An 8,024-nucleotide genomic window follows, 5' to 3' on the forward strand; every position below is an offset into this window, starting at 1 on the left:
GGCGATGGAGTAATAATACTATCGATGTGTTATTCCCCGCCACGCCCGTGTACGTTATTGCTCTGTGTACGCATGGTGTTACGCAACGGGCGAGCGCGAGTCCGATCGTCACCTTTAAGGCCAGATGTCTCACTCGGGCGGCGTCCGCGGGCGCTTTTTTGCCGCGGGTGACGAGGCGGGTCTTGCGGGTTAAGCGGTTCACACGAGGAGGTTCCGATTCAATCCAGGTCTCGTGGCTTCTGTGAGTGTTTTTATTTTCTTCTTTTTTTTTTTTGTTAATTTAGTCTCCCTCCTCCTCCCTTATTTTTTTCCTTCTTTTCTTTCTTCCTCCCTCCCCTCCCTCCCCTCCCTCCCTCCCTCCCTCCCTCCCTCCCTCCCTCCCTCCCTCCCTCCCTCCCTCCCTCCCTCCCTCCCTCTCTCTTTCTCTCTCTCTCTCTCTCTCTCTCTCTCTCTCTCTCTCTCTCTCTCTCTCTCTCTCTCTCTCTCTCTCTCTCTCTCTCTCTCTCTCTCTCTCTCCCTCCCTCCCTCCCTCCCTCCCTCCCTCCCTCCCTCCCTCCTTTACTTCCTCCCATCCTTCCCTCCTTTCCTTTCTCCCTCCTTCCTCTTTTCCTTCCTCACTTCACCTTCATTATTCCTTCCTTCCTTCCTTCCTTCCCTTCTTCCCCTTCTCTGTCTATCTCTGTGTTTCTCCAACCTTCACGTCATGCAATTTGTTCACTTGACAATCACACACGCGGACACAGTCTAGTTAAATTCGTTGCGAAGGACCGCAATCGCGCATATATATTTCTCCCTTTCCTCTAACATCATCGCCACGAAGACAGCAACAGCATCAGGTTGGGAAAGGGAGAGGAGGAGCACGAGGGGGTTAAGGGGGGAGAGGAAGAGGAGGGGGGGTACGGGTGAAGCTGAGGGAGAGAGAGAGAGAGAGACAGCGAGACGGGGTGTAACCGCGTCAGTCGTGTATTGGCTGCGAGAGGGTGAGGGTGTGTGTGTGTGTCTTCTGGTTCGCTTGGCTGGCGGGGCAGTCCGTTGTTGTCTTTTAAAGTCTTCGCGCGCGTGGAAACGTTTTTTGGTCTGTGATGTGCCACTATTTGCTGGTTCTTTTATTCTATTTGTGAGATATTTTTTTATAAAACTTCATCCTTGATCGGGAAGAGTTGTGTATTCATAAAGACAGCACCGTGTCGTGACCGTCGTAAGCAGTGCATAGTAGTCTGAAACAGTGCTACACGTGTTGGGGGGAGCCTTGACATTTGTGACACTTATCCGTTTATAACGTCGAAATAAGTCACATGAACGGCTTCGCTCGTCACTCGTCCGCGGCGTTTCACCATACAATGGTATCTTGGGCGACCTCCAATGGGCCTTGTTTCACGCCTTCTAACCGCGGCGCCTTTGATGTTCGCTGATCTTCCTTGCACGCGGCAGGTCTCGCAAATGGATCCTTTTATTACGGACTTTCAGACCATAGATAAGGCATTCCGTTGAAGCGTAGTTATCTCTTATCAGTGTTAGATTTGAATATGGCGTCATGGAGATCTGTTGAGATTCCTTTCCCATTAGCCTGTCATGCGATATCGATTGATTACAAAACGGTTCCGCTGCGTAACTACGTCAGTTGATATCAGCTGATTGTCGGCGCTTTAAAACTGCCGTGGGTCCGAACGGCGTGCCAAACAGGTTCGTGTCGTGCGCGGGCTTAACCTTGTTATTATTATCAACGCCTTACGTGATTATAACAAAGTAAGTTCAGCTTGATCTCCGAAATAAGGCTGCCTGAGGGAATCAGTCGGTCGTGACAAGAGATACGGAATACACTATCTCTTTTATATGTATTCTCTTCTCTGGGCGAGGCGTTGTCCGATCAGCTGATCACGCCAACGAAATTCGGAAACGCGAGTAGGACGAATCGCGGGCCAGGCGAGTTTGGACGCGCGAGGAAATGCCTAATGGCGCTGTTCGGTGTGTGAGAGGTGTCAGGTGTCAATTTGAGTGTCGAGTGTATGACTTTTTCCTTAATGTTTTGGTACTCTGCAGGTCTAGCATATAACAAAGGAAGCACATAAAAGTGAAATTAGGTATTCAGTTGCACAGAAAGGGTGATTTGAAAAAGCGCTTGGACAAACCAGCAGTAACTACAGCAAGCGTTCTAGGTAAGTGTGAATAAATCATATGCATTATGATAATTGTCAGTCGCGTTGAATTGGATGACATCAGATTACCGGTTTTACTATCCTGTTCTCGCATTTTTTTATATTGTTATTACAGGATATTACCAGACAAGAAATATATATGTGTATATATGTATATATATGTATATATATATATATATATATATATATATATATATAAACACACACGTGTATATAAGCCAGTATACATATGTATGTGTGTGTATATTTACATATATATGTAGGCATATATATATGTATATACATATACATACACATACACATACACATACACATACATGTATCTGTGTATCTATTTATGTATATGTATCTATGTGTATACTATATACATGCATATGTATGTATGTGTGTATATTTATGTATATGTATATGTATGTGTATATATATACAAGTATATTTGTGTATGTGTGTCTATATACATATATATGTATGTGTATATGTATATATACATATACATATAGATATGTATGTGTATGTATATACATGCTTGTATGATTATAAAAGTATGTACACACACACACATATATATATATATGTGTGTGTGTGTGTGTGTGTGTGTGTGTGTGTGTATGTATGTATGTATGTATGTATGTATGTATGTATGTATATAAAAGAGAGAGAGAGAGAGAGAAGTATGCATGTATACACATATGTAGTATATATATATATATTTATATATATATATTATATATATATATATATGCATATTCGTATTTGTGCATGTACACACGCACACGCACAAACATATGTATTCATGTATGTATATTGTATGTATATGCATATATATGTATGTTTATATATATATATATGTGTATGCATATATATGTATATGTATATTGTGTGTATATATATATATGTATAGGTATACAATGTATATATATGTATAGTTATACATATGTATATATATGTATAGGTATACATATGTATATTTATATGTAAATATCTATATAAATATATATTTGTATATATATATGTAATGTGTATATATTTAGATATATATGTATTATGTATATGCAAACTTTATGTATATGCATATGTATACTGTATTCATATAATAATTATATTTATATATGTATCATGTATATGTACATAGTATGTATATGCATGTATGTGGATACTGTATGTATATGCATGTATGTGTATGTATATTTTTATGGATATGTATATATATATATGTATATTTAAGTATATTTGTGTATATAAGTATATGTGTTTATATGTATATACATGTATATGGATATATATGTGTTTTTATGTATATACATGTATATGTATATGGATATATATGTGCATATGTATATATAAATATATACACCGATGTATAATGTATATGTATATGTATATATATATATATATTTATATGAAATATTGCATATATAAAAACGTACATATAGTATCTCGCCCATGCCATTTGTTGATATCGCACTGAATAAATCGACGAAATGTAACGATAATAGTTTTTCTTTGAACTTTTATTCATCTTCCACTGACTCGGTGAATCGCAAAACAATAATGATAATAATAATAATAAAAAATACAATAAATAAATACAATAAAATGTAAACAATACTTTACGAGGATGACAGCAATAAATAGTATTTGCAGCAGTCGGCGATCTTGGGTTGGGAGGCATTTTGTAATATATTTTTAAGTGGATTACTAAACATGAGTATTTCAGGTCGCGGGAAATGACGCAACAAGTATTGCGTTTGGGTCGCGCCGTAGAGCAGCTGGTGTAGGGCGTGTGAATAATACGTATATGTTCGTTTTCGGTGTTTTGTTTTACTTAGGCCTTGCTTTGGAGTCTTGAGATCTGAGGTACGGGATGTGTATATTGAGGAAGGCTCGGTAGAGAGGGTAAAGCCTTCGCGAATCAACGTGTTTGCCTTGTTCGGTGGGAAATTGCTTTTTTTTTTTTTTTTTTTTTTGTGGTGGTGGGGGGGAGGGGGTTGCCTTGCAAAGTAATTTTAAGGGTTTTTCTGTCGTGTATGTTTAGCTATTTTAGTGTCTGACATTCTCCCTTTCTCGCTATTTCTCTTTCTTTCTCTCTCTATCTCTCTCTCTCTCTCTCTCTCTCTCTCTCTCTCTCTCTCTCTCTCTCTCTCTCTCTCTCTCTCTCTCTCTCTCTCTCTCTCTCTCTCTCTCACTGTCTATCTATCTATCTATCTATGTATATATTTTTGTATATCTATGTATCTGTTCATGCATCTGTCTCTATCTTTCTTATCAGTCAATCTCTATCAGTCAGTCTACCAGTCTCTATCAGTACTTATCTATCTGCCAGTATCTATTTATCTCAGTCTATCTATGTATCTCCATCAGCCTATCTGTCTATCCATATTTCTACGTTTATGTATCTGCAGAAGTATATATAATATGACCCTCCCCCCCTTTCCTTTCTCCAATATTTCTTCATTCCCTTTCTCCCCCCTCCTTTACCCCCCCAACCCCCACCCCATCACCCCACCCTTCCCCGCAAGAAACTTGGTGACCAGACGACCGTGGTGTGCGATTAGGCAGTGAAAGGAGGAGCGAAAGGCCTTGGATCTCCCTTCGCGTAAGCAGCGAATTAGTCCCTTGAGAGAGGTAGGGAGGGAGGGAGAGAGGGAGGGAGGGAGGGAGGAGGAGGGAGGGAGGGAGGAAGGAGGGAAGGGAGGGAAGGAGGGAGGAGGAGGGAGGGAGGGAGGGAGGGAGGGAGGGAGGGAGGGGGGAGGAGGGAGGGAGGTAGGGGAGGGAGGGAGGAGGAGGTAGGGAGGTAGGAGGTAGGGAGAGGAGGTAGGGGGAGGTAGGGAGTGGGAGGGAGGGAGGTGGGAGGGAGAGTAGAGTAGGTGGTAGGGAGGTATGGAGGGAGGGAGGGAGGGAGGGAGGAGGGAGGGAGGGAGGGAGGGAGGGAGGGAGGGAGGTAGGGAGGGAGGGAGGGGAGGGAGGGAGGTAGGTAGGGAGGTAGGGAGGAAGGGAGGGAGGAAGGGAGGAAGGGAGGTTGGGAGGTTGGGGGTAGGAGGGTAAGGAGGGAAGGAAGAAAGAGAAATAGGTGAAGGAAAAGAAGAGAGAGAGAGAGGGGATTAAGTAAGTAAGGGAGGGAGAAAAGGAAGGAAGGAAAAAGCAGAGATACCGTGAAGTGCAAGTAATATAGCAACCAGTATATGATGAAAGAAACATAAATGAACAAAAGCAAAGTAATACACCGTATAACGCTCTGCTTATTCTAATAATAACAACTACTTTGCTTTCATGAAAAGGAAAAATAAGAAGAGGGAGTTTTAGCACATAAGGAGGGAGGGAGGGGTGGAGGGAAGGAAAGAAGGAATGGAAGGAGGGAAGGAAGGAAGGAAGGAAGGCGATCCGCACCGCCGTAGGGCAATGTAACAGTATATCCTACGGGAACCAGCGGTGACGCGACCCTCGAAAGCGAGAAGGTGTGATATCCTGTAGCGGGGGCGTCCCAGGTGTCCTGCGGCAGAGGAGGGGGAGGGAGGGCGGGAGGGAGGTGCGGCGGAGGAAGAGAGGAAAGAAGAGCGTGAAGGGAGAAGAGTAAAGAGAGAGAGAGAGAGAGAGGAGATCAGGAAGGAGGAAAGAAGGAAAGAGGGAATGGGTAATGCGTGGCATCCTCCTCCTCAGGGAAAGGGTGGAGGAGATGCGTTAGGAAGGAAGAGAAGGGAAGAGAGATGCGTTAGGAAGGAAGAGAAGGGAAGAGAGATTAATCCCGAGAGAGGAGGGATAAAGGATGAGGGGCAAGAACTCCAGGAGGAACAGAGGATGGAAGAGAGTGATGGGTCGCGTAGGATAGCATTTAGGATAGGAGGATTAAGGACGTAAGTGGTGAGGAGGGGGATGTTGTTTTTGCCAGAGGAGGCCTTAATTGCTGAGTGACGCAGGGCCGTGTTTAACGGTCGGATAAAAATGTCGAGATCTCCCATCTCATTATAATATTTATCCATACCGTCGGGGTGTTCCTGTACCCGAGGGCCGGGGGAGATGGAGGGTGAGAGGGCAGGAAGGCGAGGAAAAGAAGAAATCGGAAACGGGCAGGTTGATCGTGTGATTCTGCTTATTATCCTGATTTTCGCTCGTTTGTTTTGCACCGGCGTTGCCTGGGAGACCGACGGAGCGACTGTCAGAAGTTTTGAATGAAAGAGAGAGTGAGAGAGAGGGAAAGTGAGAGTGTGTGTGAGACATAGAAAGTGTGTGTGAGAGAGATAGTGTGTGTGTGTGAGAGATAGTGTGTGTGTGTGAGAGATAGTGTGTGTGTGTTTGAGAGATAGAGAGTGTGTGTGTGTGTGAGAGATAGAGAGTGTGTGTGTGAGAGAGAGTGTGTGTGTGAGAGATAGAGAGTGTGTGTGTGAGAGATAGAGAGTGTGCGTGTGAGAGATAGAGTGTGTGTGTGAGAGATAGAGTGTGTGTGTGAGAGATAGAGTGTGTGTGTGAGAGATAGAGTGTGTGTGTGAGAGATATAGTGTGTGTGTGAGAGATATAGTGTGTGTGTGAGAGATATAGTGTGTGTGTGTGTGTGTGTGTGTGTGTGAGAGATATAGTGTGTGTGTGAGAGATATAGTGTGTGTGTGAGAGATATAGTGTGTGTGTGTGTGTGTGAACGTGTGTGTGAGAGTGTGTGTGAGAGTGTGAGAGTGTGAGAGTGTGAGAGTTAGAGAGAATGAGAGAGAGAGTGAGAGAGAGAGAGAGAGAGAGAGAGAGAGAGAGAGAGAGAGAGAGAGAGAGAGAGAGAGAGAGAGAGAGAGAGAGAGAGAACGAATAGAAGATATATCGAAAGACAGGCGGGGGGGACGCCTTGCCTGGGATGGGTTCAGAATAGACGCCGCGGGATGCCCCCTTCCGGCAGAGTGCGTGCGCCGTGATCCCGGGAACAAGAGAGCGTAGAATGTCTGGTTGTTCACACCCGACTCCTGTCTCCTTTCCCTCCATACTCCGTGTTTCCCTTCCTTCTTTCTGGCTCTGGCCCTTCTTTTCCCTTCTCTATCCTCAACTCTTTTCTATTCCTCTCCATTACTCCCTTTGTCCTTCACCCTACTTCCTTCCTTCCTTTCTTTCTTTTCCTCTCCCTCCCTTTCCTCCTTCAATACCCTATCCCTTCCTTTCCTTCTTCCTTCCCGTCTCTCTCCTTTCCCTCCCTCTCCTCTCATCTCCTCTCTCCTTCCCTACTCTTCCTTCTCTCACTCTCTCTCTCTCTCCCTCTCTCCTTCTCTCCTTCCTTTCCCTCCCTTCCTCCCTCCCTCCCTCTTCTCCCTCTCCTCCTTCCCACTTCTCCTTCCCCCTTCTCTCTTCTCCCTCCCTCTTCTCCCTCTCCTCCCTCCCTCTTCTCCCTCCCTCTTCTCCCTCTCCTCCCTCCCTCTTCTCCCTCCCTCTTCTCCCTCTCCTCCTTCCCTCTTCTCCCTCCCTCTCCTCCTTCCCTCTTCTCCCTCTTGTTGTTATGATATACCTGTTGCTAGCTCTGTCTCTCCGTATACCATTTACGAACGCACCTGTAGCAGTAATTAGTGCAGCCTCGACATAGAGGGTCAGTGTGTGCTGTGAGGGCTTTGATTTTGTACGTGTATATGTATACATATGTATATATATATATATATATATATATATATATATATATATATAATGTGTATATATGTGTGTGTGTGTGTGTGTGTGTGTGTGTGTGTATGTGTGTGTGTGTGTGTGTGTGTGTGTGTGTATTTGTGTATAAATGTATAAGTATATGTGTATATATAGATATATTTGTATATGCGTATCATGTATATTTGTTATATGTATATGCAAGTATATGTATACTTTATGTATATGCATATATATGTATATACATGTATGTTTATATATTTG

The 8,024-nt window shown here is 43.7% G+C and overlaps 1 protein-coding gene across 1 annotated transcript in view; it reads left to right on the forward strand.

The window, feature by feature from the left end:
- Positions 1-225: 225 nt before the first annotated feature.
- The window catches only part of LOC125029458 (protein FAM107B-like), a 65,125-nt gene continuing 57,326 nt past the window's right edge, over positions 226-8,024 (forward strand). The window contains exon 1 of the mRNA XM_047619346.1: positions 226-241. The gene's annotated coding sequence lies outside the window, so the exon portion shown is untranslated. The remainder of the gene's footprint in view (positions 242-8,024) is intronic.

Source organism: Penaeus chinensis, chromosome 10 (assembly GCF_019202785.1).
Source record: "Penaeus chinensis breed Huanghai No. 1 chromosome 10, ASM1920278v2, whole genome shotgun sequence".
Taxonomy (NCBI): Eukaryota; Metazoa; Arthropoda; class Malacostraca; order Decapoda; family Penaeidae; genus Penaeus; species Penaeus chinensis.